The sequence below is a fragment of the Girardinichthys multiradiatus genome, chromosome 19 (genome assembly GCF_021462225.1).
Source record: "Girardinichthys multiradiatus isolate DD_20200921_A chromosome 19, DD_fGirMul_XY1, whole genome shotgun sequence".
Classification (NCBI taxonomy): Eukaryota; Metazoa; Chordata; class Actinopteri; order Cyprinodontiformes; family Goodeidae; genus Girardinichthys; species Girardinichthys multiradiatus.
In genome coordinates this window covers 10871138-10887612 of record NC_061811.1, presented here as the reverse complement: position 1 = coordinate 10887612, position 16475 = coordinate 10871138, and the positions used below count along the sequence as shown (strand labels likewise).

Sequence of the window (16475 nt, the reverse complement as noted above, 5' to 3'; positions counted from 1 at the left end):
CATGTGAGGCATTTCATCATAATTAGCTGGAAAAACATATTTACAGAGCGGAGGTACGCACAACTGCAGTGACATATTTTTTCAATTAGATAGCGTTTTATGACCCCCTTAGAAAAATAAAAATCCTTGTAGCAAACCAAAACACATTCCATGTCAAACTGCAAACATATAAGACCAAATTCCAAGTGTTGACAAATTAGTGCACATTTAGCCAGTCACACAGAACAGCAGAACACTGAACCTCATCATTTCTTAATGTGCATGAGAAACTACAGACGTTGTGGTGTTTGTGTTTAATTAGTCTTAGTCCAGATCTTTTCCACCCAGGTACTGGTTCCCAGAGTTCCAGAGATGTACAGCTAAGCCCAAAATTATTCATACATTAAAATTTGTTTCATCAAACCAAGAGGTTTGTTTCTGGTAGGAAGAGAAAATGCACTGTCAAAGGAGTATCTCCCTTTACAGATTATTAGGTTCAGGAAGTGTCTCTGGCTGGTCCATTCAATAAGATTAATATTACTTTCAGTCTGAAAATTTTAAATGACTTTAAACCTATGGGGTATGAATAATTTGGGGCTCAACTGTAGCTGGATACATCCAAATTTCCCTAATAATGAGACACCGGATTACTTCTACCATACAACATGAAGGGGGATGACTTCAGGTAGCTGGGGTTAACAATGGAAAGAGATGAGCAGAGGACAAGTCAAGGTGCAAAGAAGATACAGGTGCAGTCATTGTGGAGTGGATGGAGAAAAGTGGAAGAAGAAGAATCCTTCCACATTCTTAACGCAAAGTCAAACTTGTTCCCAGTGTGGGTTGGATCCATTCAGGGCTGCAACTTGCCATCACATCTATTTGTGGTTTTCATGGACAGGATCTCAAGGTGTAGTTGGGTGACCATCTTTTGTCTAAGTTTTGCGTTTTCCAGATCTGTTGGCATTTTCAAGCCATGACGTCCAACATGCACTAAAGTTCACGGCTGATAGTGAACCGGCTTGTGTAAGAGTTAGCTTCTTCAAGTATGAGGTCATTGTTCACAACTTGAGAGAGGTAAACTGCTTATTCCATGTCAGAGGCATCAAGCAGAAGGGTGATTACTCACAAGTAATGAAAAGGGAGCAATTAGAGATGAATAAAGAGATGGAGCCTTGTTTGTATTTAGATGGTTTGTGTATTTGATCTGGTTGATCAGGAGGTTTTCCAGACAGGTTCCATTTGGAGGAGATCCCTGGGCAAACCCAGAACTTACTGGAGGAACTAGATATCTTGTGTGGCCTAGGAACACCTTGGAGATACCTCAAGGTAGGTGAGGAGAGGATGTCTGGATTTCTAGCCATGTTATCCCCATGACCCAATCTTGGATAAGTGTAAGACAGTGAATAAATGGATAATATCAGGTGAATTCATTGCGACTTTCACATTTTAAATCAGTATTTGGAACGGAATTGTGAAGCTGCTGGATATCTGATAGGGATTTGCTCTTATTGATAAAAACAAAATATATTTTCTTTCATTTTTGGGGTACAGTTTTATACAGCATGCTTCATGCTGAACTAGGATTTATTTTTTAGATGGCTCCAAACCCAACATAGTCAATGTAGTAATTTCTTTCACCCATTAGCTCAGTTAACTGAACTAATTTTATCATGGCTGCAAATGACAGCAGTGCTGGGAGGTTAAACTTGCACGTGACGGACAAATTACACTGACCTAATCTGTTACCTCTAAACTTTGTTCCAACGGTAAAAGGTTCAGGATGTCAGGGGCTGAGGCGAGGTCCCCCACCTGTACACAAGGACAGGATATCCTGCAGAGTAGCCATTAGCTGCAGCAGCCATCATCACATGAGCAGCATGACAGATGGTTGAATGAAACAGTATGAGTACCAATAATACAAACAGAGTGGTGATCTATAAACACTACTCTCATATAAGTGGTTATTTTATATTTTCTTGTATTTTTTTTTATTTTTTATTACTTGACGAACTTCAGAAGTTTCCTTAAACGTTTAATAAATACACTCAATATGACACGGAGTTCTGCAACCTGCTTTAACGTGAAATGACTTTAATAACTTGTGCAAATACCTTGAAAAGACATTCATTTTGTGTCACTGGATGAATCCAGTTTAGTGGAAAAATCCAATTTAAACTTGACCAAACAGGCAAAGCTTCCCACTTAAAAGTGGTTTTGTTCATGGGAGTCACTGTTGGGATCTATTTTTGTATGATGTTGAGTACATGTGTGGAAAGACAAATCAGTTGGGCTGTTTTGTGCCTATGAGAACAACAAAATATCAGTGAATCTTGCACTGGCTTTGATCCAATGCGTTTTTCATTTTTAATTAATACAAAGTCAAAACCTTAATCTCCCTTTTTGCCCCTCCTGCAATCCACACCTTACAAAATAAATAAAAATAAAGTTAGACAAGAGGAAAAAACATCTCTAGTGTGATGCTTTTTGAGGTTGCTTTTTGTCCTATTTCTGAGGTGCTCAGGACATTCCTGATGCTAAGTCTTTTTCATCTCAATTACTAGCAGCTGTGGACTCCCTCTTTTCATAGTGTAGACTCACTGTATCTCCCTTAGGATCTGCAGCTTTCTTATTTCTATAAAATCATTCCAACAGGGTAGCTTTTAAAACATGTCATTTCACATTTTCCCTGTCATCTGGGGGGATATTGCACTCAGATGTTCATTATGGATAAAGGAGGAGGGTATGTTGATGTGCTGCCCCCTGCTGTTAGAGTTTAAAACTATTTGGTAGATGTATAACAACCCAATTTTGTGGTAATGCTATCAAGCTGTTGATGCTGTCATAATCCGATAATGCAGATCAGCTACAAGGAGACTGACTGCTGGTTTTCCTCTTGAATCCCTGTTTCTTGAGCACTTCATTCTAAAGAATATCAAAGACTGGAGGTGTTGGGGAACCTTCTATTTTTTACTAGAGAAATGCACAGTACTAGCGTTGAGTTAAGTTTCTAAAGGTCTTCAGTCTTTCCCCTCTGATAGCCTTCAATCTGTGGTAAAGGCTGCCCTCAACTGTTGAAATTCCACCTTCTGGTTTTGCCTCAAAGTCATCTATCATGCCAAAGTAATTTTAAAAAAGAATCATTCAATGATTTTAAAAACAATCTATTATCAATGTGCACATGTCCTTTTTTGCCTTAAAAGGTAAGTAGGTCTATATTCTGACCCAAAACATGCACATGTGTTGTCCTATATATTTCTGCGTCAAAATTAATTTAATAATCCTATAAGCAAGTCTGTCATATAAGGGTTTAACATTGAAATCAGCCTAACCAATGCTAACTTGAACTGTACAAGCCCTGTTTTGATTAAACCTGTTTTCTTTCTCAACACATGGATAATTGGGTTTCTTTGCATCTCTTAGGGAAGACATGGCACTAGGATACAGTGTTCATAGGAAACCTTGGGTTCTGTTAGTTTGACATATAGAACCTTCCTAAACATTGTTGCTAACCAAAGTCATCCTTTTATTTATTTATTACTACCCTCTGGCAGAGGCTTTAACCAACACAGGTGTGAGGTTAGAAATGCATGGCTAAAGTGGTGTTATGATTTGTGGTTACAGTGGACCACACTGCAGAAAGGAAAAGGAAAAATTACATGAAGTGGATGTAAAAAAAAAAAGTGTAAACACTACAAGTAAACACAAGGGAAATAATTGGCTTACTGCAGAATTTGAGACAACTTACTGTTAAACACACCTGGAATAATTATAATTTGGGGTTGTACAATAATGTATTCCTTTTTTGAACGTTCCTTTAGAAAATACATACATGATTAATGCCAAAGGCTCTGTGGCTTTTATAACATGCAGAACAGTGTAATATGAGCTTTATTGGCTTAATGTGTTAAGGCAACCATCTTTCTTTAAAATATTTCTTGCAGACCTGTGGCATGAACTCTCTTGAAATTGAACTGTGTTTCAATTGTGACATTGTGACCCTTATAACAATAAATCAGGCATAAATGTTTAGGCTTTCAGCAGTTTGTGCATATATATACGGTGTAACACAGCATCTGAGTATAGTTATTGGTTACTGAAGCCTCTCCATGTGGCCTTCAGGAACAAACACAGTTAAAACACAGCTGTGGACGTTCACCTCTTTGACGAGCCACATCTCCACTATGGAGGCTGGAGCATCCGCGTGCCTGAGGGGTCTGAACCCTGCGCCATGTCCCTGCCTCATGTCGCGCACTTTATTTACTCTCTGATCACATGCTCACTGCTCAGACAGAGGGTCTGGCAGAAGCAGTTGGCTTCCCTGCGCGTCCTCTCTGTTCATCTGCAGATGTTGCAGTCGTTTATTTGTATTTAGAGGGCCTTTTTTTTCCTCAGTTGCATCAGTAAGCTGCTCCTTGACCAGTAGGGTCACATGCCTTTGTGTCGGTCTCTTTCCAGCAGTCAGACAGCTGAGACTTCACAAGCTCAGTTTCTGACCTCAGCGGCATTCGAAACATCTTTTTTGTGTGTCTGCTCTCTGTCTTTCTGTAATGAAGTTAAACCATTGCACAACTTGATTGTTTTGGAAATGCAACCATTTAAGCAATAGACATAATTAAATGGATATTGCTGGAAGTATGTGATCCTTTCTAACATGTTTGCTGATTAACGTTTGGTTGCCAAAATATAAACCCTGATTTTATTTTAACTAGTTTGACAGAACAACTTTACATCACTTGATATGAATGATAGTGTTAAGTGTTCTAGAACATGATTAAGACTTTCAGCATACTGCATATGTCATAGTGTTTTGGAATTTGCATTTGATACAGTCGGCCATAATATTCTCTTAAAAAGGCTGGAATACGCTGTAGGGTTCAGGGCAATAGCGCTAGGCTGGTTTAAATCTTATCTGTCTGACAGATTCCAGTTTGTTCATGTAAATGATAAATATTCTTTAAACTCCAGGGTTAATTGTGGAGTACCACAGGATTCAGTACTTGGGCCAATTCTCTTTACTATATATATGCTTCCAATAGGTCAAATTATCAGGCAGCATAGAATAAATTTTCAATGTTACGCTGATGATACTCAGCTTTACTTATCCATAAATCCTGATGAACCCAAACAGTTAGATAGACTACAAGCATGTCTTGAAGACATAAAAACTTGGATGACTTTAAATTTTCTGCTTCTAATTTCAGACAAGACAGAAGTTGTCTTCTTTGGACCGGAGTCTTTAAAAAAAAGAAACTGCTTAGTCAATCACTTAACCTGGATGGCATTAAATTGACCTCTGGTAATAAAGTAAAAAACCTTGGTGTTACTTTTGACCAGGACATGTCATTTAAATCCCATATTAAACAGGTTTCTAGGATTTCCTTCTTTCACTTCTGGAACATTGCCAAAATTAGAAACATCCTATCCAGGAGTGACGCTGAAAAACTAGTCCATGCATTTGTTACTTCAAGGCTGGACTATTGTAATTCTTTACTATCAGGATGTCCACAAAATGCTTTTAAAAGCCTTCAGCTGATTCAGAATGCTGCAGCAAGAGTTCTGATGAAAATTAAAAAGATAGATCTTATTTCTCCTATTTTAGCTTCCCTTCATTGGCTCCCTGTTAAATCCAGAATAGAATTTAAAATTCTCCTCCTCACATATAAAGCCCTTAATGATTTAGCTCCATCATACATCAGAGATCTGATTGTTCCATATGTTCCTAACAGAGCACTTGGTTCTCAGACTGCAGGTTTACTGGTGGTTCCTAGAGTCTCTAGAAGTAGAATGGGAGGTAGATCCTTTAGTTATCAGGCTCCTCTCCTGTGGAACCAGCTCTCAGTTTTGGTCCGTGAGGCAGACACCCTGTCTACTTTTAAGGCTAGGCTTAAAACTTTCCTTTTTGGTGGGGCTTATAGTTAGAGTGGCTTAGTTTATCAGGGAGGGAGCCTTCCTCCCTCCCTGTTGGTTGGAGTAAGGGGGAGTCAGGTTTAGCCTAAATCGGCTCAGTTATGGTTGAGGTGCAAACACACCCTCCATTTCTGCTACCTGTGTGACCCCTTCTCTTTTTCAATGGTTCTAATCAGTCTGACAGAGAGAGGTATCCCAATCCTTGTGGTTTTTAGTATAACAATGACCATCAGTGGGACCCTTTGTGGGGTTCCTTGAGACGACATTGCTGTAAATAAGCGCCGTTTAACTAAATAATCTGAACTGAAACTATCTGTGTAGTTGTGCTGCTATAGGCTTAGGTCACTGGAGGACAAAATGACCACTTTCACCCTCTTTGCTACATTCTCACACTACTCTCCAATTTTGCATTATTTGCTGTTATTTCAGCTTTTAACTTTGTTCTCTCTCTTTTCTCTTCCTAGAAGCTACACCTGGCCTGACTCTGTGTCTACCTGTGACACCTTTCTGGAGAGGGGCATCGTCCAAGCTTCTGCTGCCAACAACTTAATGCTCACCCTCTACCGATGACCCACATGGCCCTGTCTTTTAGTGTTTAACCCTTTCTCTCTCCTAGACATGGCAATTGACTGAGCTTAACCGTAACTAACTCTTTGTGCTCTTTTTCAGACTCTAACGTTGAAAACTGGCTCAGAGTTTAACTGTTCTTTCTTTCTAGGTGAAACGACTAAAGGAGCTACATCCATTAACATTTACTTTTCCTTCCCATAGAAAGGACTCCTGGATCAGTGCTTCTTTGTTCTCTTTGTGTCTCTGCTCTGTTCTCTCTAACCCCCAGTCGGTCGTGGCAGATGGCCGCTCACACTGAGCCTGGTTCTGCTGGAGGTTTCGTCCTGTTAAAAGGGAGTTTTTACTCTCCACTGTCATTACATGCATGCTCAGTATGAGGGATTGCTGCAAAGTCAACACCAGTGACTGTCCACTGTCTCTACATGCTCATCCAGGAGGAGTGAATGCTGCAAGTTACTGACTGGATGCAATCTGCTGGGTTTCCTTAGACAGAAAAACTTTTTATCCAATTTGAATAAATAACTAACTCTGACTGCACTGTTCAATGGTTAGGTTTAATTGGAATATATGTACCTGACTGTTGTGAAGTGCCTTGAGACGTGTTGTGAATTGGCGCTATATAAATAAACTGAATTGAACTGAATTATCTGTTACAACTTTTATCACTCGAGGGCTACCAAAGCTTTTCTGAATCTTCTGAAATAACATCCAATTTTCCATAAGAGAGACTCATCTTATACTGCTCTATATTTACTCTCACTCACTTAAAACTGTGCACTTATATTTATATTATATTGTAGATATGTTTGTACTGTTTAACTTGTACTGTATTGCACCGACTACGCCAAAACAAATTCCTTGTATGTCCAAAAACGTACTTGGCAATAAAGCTTTTCTGATTCTGATTCTGATTCTGATTCTGATGTTTTTCAAAAATTGTTAGTTTTCCACCTCATGCAGATCCAGCCATATTTATCCCTGTTCTCTTTTCTTCCGGTTTTACTTAAACTGGAGTCGTTGTAAAAGGGGTTTCAAATCCTGAATGAATCTGTTTTCGTTTTGGGCACATAATGTGGATTTTGATGTTAGGGTCAGTTCCTACTAAGTTATGTTGCTAGAAATAATTGTCCACATTTTGAAGTGATCCGGACTAAATTTGTTATGGTTTTTGCATTGAAAAGAGCCTATTGCAGACAGGAGACAGGCAAGATCATACAATGTGGAAATCTTAAATACTGAGAAGCATTCATAGATGGACCAAGAAACATGTCAGTCATACTTACTAGAATGTATAACAGTTGTGTGACTATGTGGAACTGAAACCATTGGAGCCAAGAAACAAACAGAACATAGGAAACACTGTAAACATAACCAAACAGGATAATTAAAATAGTAAAATCTAAGAATGAACAGAAATAAAACAAAACACAGAAAACCAGAATGACTACACTCAAAGTCCAAAGAATAATGACAGAATTTTGTTGACTTATGCTTATTAAATTATTTGTACAAAGTGATTACATGTTACTTTAGCTAAGCATCTGCAGACAACAGCCCCCAGACATTTCAGATGTTACTGCCAACTTGTTTAAAATTATGTTTATTTGTGCATTTTCTAGAGATAATGACGTGTCCTCACTAGAACTAAGAAAGTGGAGCACATCACCCCGGTTCTAAAGTCCTTACACTGGCTCCAGGTATCTCAAAGAATAGACTTTAAAATACTTCTGTTAGTTTATAATTTACTGAATGGCTTAGCACCAAAATACATGACAGACTTGTTGTCAGTGTATCAACCACCCAGATCTCTCAGGTCTTCTGGCTCAAATCTACTCTGCATACCCAGAACCAAACATGAAGAAGCTGCTTTTGGTTCTCATGCTCCACTAATCTGGAATAAACTCCCAGAAAACTGTAAAAACATCGAAACCCTAAGTTGCTTTAAATCAAGATTAAAAACTTATTTGTTTAGAGTGGCCTTTGAATGTGTTATCTAAACATTATTAGTTAAGTTTTCAGTCCAATTTTCCTTTCATTTTCTTATCCATCATTATATTCTCTCTTTTTTTTTAAATTACCTCTTTTCTTTGATTTTCTGTATCATTGTAATGTTTTTCCTTATGTACAGCGCCTTGAGTGCCTTGTTGCTGAAAAGTGCTATATAAATAAAGTTGACTTGACACTGAATATCAAAAGGAAAAAAAAAAACATTTATTTTGTGTTCCTTCAATTCACCCATATATAAACAATGTTCTTGTTGTGAAAATGCCATCATTCACATTAAAGATTACTTTGATTATGTTTAGATTTTTGTGGCACTAGTGGCCTTTATTCACAGACAGGATGTTGGCAGGGAGAGAAAGTGGGAAGGCCATGCAGCAAAGATCACAAGGTCAGGAATCAAACCCCTGGCAGTTGTTTCGAGGACTAAAAGCCTGTAAATGGAGCACCCGACCCACTGCTACACTATGCATAACCCAGATCACTTTTTTTAAGCTCTATTTTCCACTCTTTAGTACAAGTCTTGTTTGTCCTGTATTGATAGTTGCTGGATCTAAATGCAGGAATGAAGCATGTAGGTGCAGGAGCCAAATTGAATCTTTTAATTAACACATCTATAAAAATGTTGGCATGCAAGGAACAGGATGAGAAGATGATGCTCTGACTGTCTAAGGAGAGACACACAGTATAAGTACTGAAGAATGTGATTACTGAGTGGGGGTAGGTGTTCTGATTGGAGATGGGAGACAGGTTTGGTAAGGTGGAAGCTTTACAAGGAAGAAGATGGCTGACTCTGTGACATAAAATTCCATAAAATACACATCAAACAAAATAGTAATACACAAAATAGAATAAGAGCACTCAACATAAAAACAGTGTTTTTCTCCCAATTGTACAAAAATTAGCAGGCAGCTGATATTTAATGTCAGCAATGTCATGGCACATGTAAATGATGGAAATGTTGCTGTGAATTTTAGGGTAGGGTAGGGTCCAGCACACAGTTATATTATGGATGCACAAATGTGGCTATGATGTTATTGCTTTCCTAAAACCTACCTAGGTCAGGTGTACAGATTTGTTAGTTTTTAATAATCTTTACATTTTGTTAAAAAATTGTTTTGCAATTCTAGTGGCCTTTATTTTGTCATTTTTCTTTTAAAGTAGGCAGACAGTAAATTGGATGAAGAGTGGAGAAAACATGCAACACAGGTTGCCGTGGCCAGGACTTTTAACATGTTTAAGCCAAACAAAAAGCATTCTGTTAAGTTACAAGTAAAAATAGTGATACATAATAAAGCTATTATTTTCCAAAAACTACCAGGTTATTTTTCCTAGTCACTTATGTTTGAACTCACTGACGGGTAAATCACAGCGATCTGTAAATTCGGGGAAAAAACTTGCTGAGTTCAATGCAAGGTAATCCAAAAATTCCAGCAATGTGAAATTCAGAGACAGTAAGAAGTTATTTAAAAGGAATGCATTACACAAGTTTTGAGGAAAGTAACCCACAAGATCTGCTAAAAGTTACCAATAAGTCTTGGGAAAATATACCCTTATATTTTGGCAAAAGCAGCCCATAAGTTACTAAGAGGTTAAGTAAACAGAAAGTAACCCCAAAGTTCTGGAGAACTATATTTTTGGGAAATTAACATGTAAGTCCCAATAAGCTAACCTATATGTTGCAGGTAAACCTGTAAGTTTCAGAGAAAACCATCAACCATCATGTTGAGGAGGAGGTAACTGGTTAGTTAAGAGGTAAGAAACCTTTTCGTGTTGGATTAAAACACTTAATTCTAGCCATATTGATAAGCCTTTATCCCAACCCTCAGTTTGAGCTAATGTTAAAAGGAATTACTTCAGAACAATGCAGCATCCATTTAGCATTTAATGTTCGTCAATATAAAAGAAATGACCGGTAATAGATTCATCAATTTGAAATATCCAATTATTCAGTCTGCCAATGAACAAAGCTGGTAGTCTCCTACAACATTGAAATAAGTGACAATTATGAGTCAGGGTTTTAACATTCAAGGCTCTATTTTGGACTGTCCCAAGAGATGCAGATTGCATGCTAGGTTCGTGAAGAGACACACATATAAACACACACATTGCTCTCAAATGAGCTGTCTCTGCTGGGCCTTTTTCAGCAGCTCAGAGGTGTTCATGCTCCAGGTCACGTCCTCTTTGATGTGGACTCCCAGGAACCTGAAGTTAGCCACTCAACACACAGTCCCTGCTGATGACCCGTGGTGAACTATCCATCCATTCTTTTTTTCTCATTCTCTTTTTCCTATAGTCCATTATCATCTCTTTGGTCTTGGAGATGTTGAGAAGCAATGTGTTCTCTGTGCACCACTCTGTCAGATGCTCCACCTCGTCCCTATAGGCAGATTCATCTCCACCAGAGATGAGCCCCACCACTGTGGTGTCATTGACGAACTTGAGGCGAACTTGAGAATGGTGTTCTCAGTGGTGAGCGGGTGTGCAGTCGTAGGTACTGGATGTAGAGCAGGGGGCTTAACACATAGCCCTGTGGAGAGCTGGTGCTGAGGGCCGAAGACGCATGTTAACCCAATCTGATCTTCTTGCTACGACCCAACAGGATTCTGTGGCTTCACGCGGAAGTGGAGTGTAGCAGTCCAATGTCCCTCAGTTTATCCACCAGTCTGTGGGGGATGATGGTGTTGAATGCTGAGCTATAGTCACACGCTCCCCTGCTATTCTAGATGGGACAGTGCAGCATGAAGGGCTGTGGCTACTGCATCCTCAGTGGATCTATTAGCCCTGTAGGCAAACTGGAGGGGCTCAAATATTTGGAGAGGAGTGATGTGATGTGAACCCTAACCAGACGATCAAAGCTTTTGATGACCACTGGTGTCAGTCCAACTAGCTGAAAATGTGGGTTTTCTTGGGCAAAGGGGCGATGATAGAGGCTTTCAGACAGGGTGGGATAGTGAATTGAGAAAGGGAAAGGTTAAAATTCTGCTGAGGACTCCTGCCAGCTGGTCAAAGCAGTCCCTTCGGACCTGTCCTGGGATACCGTGGGTCCAGCTTCTGGATCCCCTGACACACCTCCCTGCTGTTGTTGCTGTCTAGATGGTCCTTGGTCCTCCTCCTATAGTCTAATTTGGCCGTTCTGATGTCTCTCTTCAGGTTTGCTTGGGCTGTGCTGTAGAAACCCTTATGTTCTGTTCTGAGGGCGTTGTTTCTCTCATTTAGCAGCTACTGGACCTCCCTGGCCATCCAGGGTTTCTTGTTGGGGTATACCCAGGTGCATTTTTCCACAGTAACACTGTCTATACAGGTCTTTATGTATGTTTTTGTAATGGTAATAGCAGATTTTATGAGGGGGCATAAGCAGGAATTAAAAACATTTATATTTACAGGTGGTCAGACTGGCCCAGGAGTGGTAGTGGCCTGGCCTTATAACCCAGTTTAATGATGCTGTAGACGTTGTCCAGTGTGTTAGCTCCTCTGGTAGCACACTCTACATGCTGGTGGAATTTGGGGATTAATATTCTACAATATTCTGGACTTTAAGCCAGAATATTGTAGAATAAATAAATAAACGTTTCAGAAGCCTGACATTTCTGTTTCAACTACTTTTGGGTTTTTATTATCTGTAAGACATAATCATCAAAATTACAATAAGTAAAGGCTTAAAAAATATGTAATTCCATGTCTTATGAATCAATACGAGTTCCACTTTCTGACAAAACAATGTTAAACCTTTTCAGAATATTCAGTTTTTTTAGCTGTGCTGTAAAAATAGTACATTTCATTAGTTCGTAAAACCAGAAATGTACAAGTTCAAAATCAAAACTAATCCACTGAAACATTCATTGACCAGTTCCAGCCTTAAAAAAAAAAAAAGAAATGGCTGCCTCAGGTATAACTCAATCCTGATAGATGCAAAAATAAACTTCACTGTCCTTCTCTGATGGTTTACATATCATTAAAACAGTCACGTGAATAAGCTACTACAGTCTGTGAATGCACAAAATCCAAAGAGATGGCCTGGTCATGCAGCACAACATGTAGTTATTTCCACAGGTTTTTCTGTATTTGCTCCTGATACTGCTGTCAATAATTGTTAATTACTGTCCACAAATGACAATCTATTGAGTGAAAGATAAGCTATACTTTTGAGTAGTGCTCAAAATCTTCTAAAGGTGGTATTCCGAGCTATTAATTTGAACTTTATCGCCATCTAATGGTTTAGAATTGTTTTTTTGAGGAATTTCTACATTCTGTAATGCTTAAACTTGTTTTTCCTCTGTTGATTCTTGGGGAAATGCTCTTAAAACTTTGTGACGTTTATGATATATTTTGGCATGTAGTGTTTTTTGTTAAATTTGATGATGAAGTTGAAATTTGCCTCCACTTTTGGAGCCCCAGAAAATTGCACAAATTCTTCAGAACATGCATATTTGAGGGAGATGCTGCTGAAGTAACAGTAACTTGTTTCCATCTGTGCGGCATTATCTCTCTCTCTGCCTTCTGTTTTCAGTATCTTATAAAGCATTTTTGTGAAATTTTGATAATGCAGAAAACAGTCGATGACTGTATAATGTGCTAGAAGCTACAAAAAAGAAATTAAATCTACATAACATTTTTATACATCATCAAAGACACATTAGTAAGTGACCCAACAACCATGGTCTGTTGGGTCTAACAAGGAACATACACAAATAGTGAGGTCTTCCACCCCTCCCCCATACCTCTGTGGGGCACTGTGTCACTTCCTCCTGGGAGCTGGAAGTTGTTGAACCTCTGTAAGTTGTTCCACCTGCTTCTCTGCCTCTGGTGTGAAGAAGTCTGCAGCACACCGATGGGAGTCAAAAGCCTCCTTGTTGTTTCAGCTTCCTCTCATCCAAAGCATTCCCGGTAGAGCAGATCCTGTGAGAGACAGGAGGTGGGAGGGGTGGACGGGTCCTGGAGTGATCCACATGACATGTGGAAGATGTGGTTAAAAAAAGGGTTGAGGGGGAAATGTTCAGGAAAACACATACAAGCTTTGATGTCTGCTGTTTCAGCAGCTATGAACATTAATTTACAAGTTAAGAAAATAAAAACATACTGAATTAATTTGTACCTAAATCTTAAGAGTACATTAAATCTTTCTTTGAGGAAGACTGTCAAAATATGTCAATGGTGTGTTGTTAAGCAGTGTATTCAAGAGCACATAACCAGGATAAATCTAAGACTGTCTCAAGACTTTGAGCCCTTTAGGTGGATACTGTAAATGGAAGAAATTACTTTTTGTAAATGGCTTTCCAGGCCAGAGGGACTTTAAACCTTTACCTGATGGGAGCAGCTGGAATGATTCATGGAGGGGATGAGAAGGACCTTCTGTGATCAGGATGGCCTTCCTGATCCCAATCAAGCATTGGGTGATAGGCGGGGTATAACCTGGACAGGTCGCCAGTGCTTATCACTTAGACTGCATTGTCTAACTGAGAAGTCTTCGCACTAAAATAGGTGTATTTGCTAGATTTGTTGGATAAGATGTTCAGCTGACAGATGCATGCCAAGACTGAATGCTTCCCAGTAGCTTCCTTCAGTGCCTCAGCTCCCTGCACTCCCAAGCTGTCTCCCATCTGCTTATTACCTCACCTGTTCAACATTCCAGTAGTAAGCTGCCCAGTATAAATACTTCTTGGTTTCTCATTTAGCGTCAGATCATCATGTTATTTCTATTAGCCTGGTTCCTCTTGCAGTATTTTGGACTCCTTCCTAGACCCTAGTTTTTGAATTTCTTTTTTTGGGTAAAAATGTTTATTTTCATCTGCCTGCCTCCTGGTTGCATGTGGGTCCTGCTCTTAAACATTACATGACACCCAGAGAGTGTTGCAATGTTGAAGGAGACAATTTTCGACTGAGCGGTCCACTTGTTTTGCCAAATGCATTGGAAAAAAGAAAGTCATTGGAAGTGTCTAGCTGCTTGAAATTATATGTATTTAAGTTTATTGTGTGGAAATTAAATTGCTTTAACAAACTCCATATGGGATTTTGGAAAGAAAAGGCTGCCCTCCAGTTTAAGTTTTTTTAAAGAAACCATTTGTGACCTCAAGGTGATGTTGAAGATGATCAGCTCTTGACAAATTACCAACTCCTCTGGTGAAGCTGAAGCCAAAGTCCCAATCATGAGGCTGAATTTAGAAAATATTGGTATTATGTGTTGTATGTGTATGTATTTTGTTTGTTTTAAATTCCTGTTTATAACCTGGAATCCAGGCAAACATTCCCATCACCTCTATGGGCATTAAGGTTTTCTGTTGGAAACTTGCCAAGCATTTCTACAATAGACGTCTTGGTGTGTTCATCTGAAACCAAACCCGACTCAGCGTGTAGTTCCTCTCAGATATTAACCCCCCTCTCTCATCTCATCGACGTTGACTCAAAGCTACTGAGCTCTTGTGTTTGGACAGTCACCAACGGATCGGATTAAAGCTACAAAAGGAAATCAGTCACCCGGCTGGCCTGCATGAGTTTCATTTCATTTTACCCCCTCTCATCTGAATGTTTTCAAGAATTCATGGTGGATCTAAGGGGGGCTTTAACAAGCCAAACTCAAGTCAAATATCTAATATCATCCACCCCATGAAGCAGCAGCTTCTCGGCTAAGTGTTACACATCAGATTCTCTGAACGCTCACTCTGCAGATTGCAAATTAAATTCAGCTGCTGTGTTTTTTTTGTTTTTTTTTTTCCTTTTTCTTAGATTACTTTCTTAAAAGCAAAACCCCTCAGATCAGATGATTGTGTTCTACTGATGATGATGTCAGCTCATGTCATGACATCCTTCCAGCTGCTTGCAGAGTGCCAATTTGGGATGCTCTAAAAGCATGAGAACACGGACATTAAAATCAGGCTGAAGTGCTTGCCTGTCAGCTCGTTTCAATGAGCTCTCACTTAGCGCATTTTTTACAAAATGAAAAACAGCCTGTTATGTGTCACTGGAATTCAGGGCGGTCCATTTGGCAAAGGAAATCAAGGATTTTAGGAGAAATATGACTAAATACAGGAATTTTTGGTGTCAGACCACCATGTTGTCTTTGTTTTGTCATACAATCCTCCTGATTGTTATCACAAGAGGTTCTCACATTATAATTTAGAATTTAATCATGTCATTAGTGTATTTCTGGGTACTATTTCAGGGAAAAATATCTGGGATGTACACAGAATTATATTGAGAAGACTTCTTGAAAGCTTCATAGATCTTTATGCTTTATGAAAAAGACGGTCTTTGTTCATTACTTTGTTTACTCCATTGTATCCCACAATGCAATGCTTACCTGGCTATGGAACAGCATTTGGATCAACCTTGCAAGGTACACATTCACACCATAAACATACTGCACCAGAGACCGTTTAGAACTGTACCATTTTGGTCTGCACCCTGGTGTGACTTCTGTGTTCACTTCTACAAACCCAACAAGGAGTCAGGGGAGAGCCAACCAGAGTTCTTTTAAACAGAGTAAACACCTCATGTGTGAAAACACCCTTAGAGTATCCCTGTCAACACACCTACTTGAGCTGTGAATCTCTACAGCTCTTCCAGAGTCTCAATATGCTCAGTGGGTGCTTCTCTCATTAATGCTTTCCTTGTTTGGCCTTTCAGGTTAGGTGGAGTTCCGTATCTTTGTAGGTTTGCAGTTGTGTCATACTCTTTCTCTTGTTTCAAATGATGGATTGAACAATTTTCTTTGATATGCCAAAAGTTTGAAATATTGTTTTATAACCAAACTGCTTTAAACCTCTTCAAACATTTGTCCTGGACCTGCGGCTACTTTCCTTGGTCTTCATGATGAATGTTTGTTAACAGACCTCTAAAGCCTTCAGATAAACACCAGATTTACACGGAAATTAAATTGCACTAAGGTGACCTCTCATAATTAAGTGGTTTGCTTGCAATGGATATTATTTAGGTGATTTAGGGTAATTGCTTGCCTCACTTTTCAGAGTTTATTTGGAAAAACATTGAAAACCAGGCATCATTTTCTATTTAATGCACAA

General features: G+C 39.1%; 1 long non-coding RNA gene across 1 annotated transcript in view; it reads right to left on the bottom strand.

Moving 5' to 3' along the window:
* The window catches only part of LOC124855869, a 31223-nt gene extending 17242 nt beyond the window's left edge, over positions 1–13981 (bottom strand). Inside the window, exons 1-2 of the long non-coding RNA XR_007035173.1 lie at positions 13762–13981; positions 13179–13392 (exon numbers count right to left, since the gene is read on the bottom strand). This is a non-coding gene — a long non-coding RNA (uncharacterized LOC124855869). The remainder of the gene's footprint in view (positions 1–13178; positions 13393–13761) is intronic.
* Positions 13982–16475: the final 2494 nt, after the last annotated feature.